The following is a 348-nucleotide window of genomic DNA, read 5'->3' as shown; positions in this document are numbered from 1 at the left end:
GTTGCTGCTGTTGCTGCTGCTGCTGCTGTTGCTGCTGCTGCTGCTGTTGCTGCTGTTGCTGCTGCTGCTGCTGTGCTGCAGGAGCCCGCGTTAACGAGCCGTTTGCGGCAGCAAGCGCAGCGCCTATCCCTCAGCAGCAGCAGCGGTTCTGGTTCTGCTGCTGCTGCTGCTTCTGCTGCTGCTGCTTCTATCCGCAACGGACTGTCTCCTTTGCTGCTGTCTTCTGACTCGGGTTTGGGGGCCTTGCTGCTGCTGCTGCGCGGCAGCAGCAGCAGCAGCAGCAGCAGCAGCGGGGACATCTCAACACCTGATCGTCCCGAGCTGCAGCAGCAAACACTGCTGCTGCTA

The 348-nt window shown here is 61.8% G+C and overlaps 1 protein-coding gene across 1 annotated transcript in view; it reads left to right on the top strand.

Annotated features, from left to right (window-relative positions):
- The window catches only part of EMH_0010530 (zinc finger (C3HC4 type RING finger) protein, putative), a gene marked incomplete at both ends in the record, with an annotated part of 6,777 nt that overhangs the window by 1,592 nt on the left and 4,837 nt on the right, over positions 1–348 (top strand). The window lies entirely within an intron of this gene.

This window comes from Eimeria mitis, genomic scaffold (assembly GCF_000499745.2).
Source record: "Eimeria mitis Houghton genomic scaffold, Emh_scaff389, whole genome shotgun sequence".
Lineage (NCBI taxonomy): Eukaryota > Apicomplexa > Conoidasida > Eucoccidiorida > Eimeriidae > Eimeria > Eimeria mitis.
Note: the sequence above shows the minus strand (reverse complement) of the source record. Positions and strands in the feature narration are given on the sequence as shown.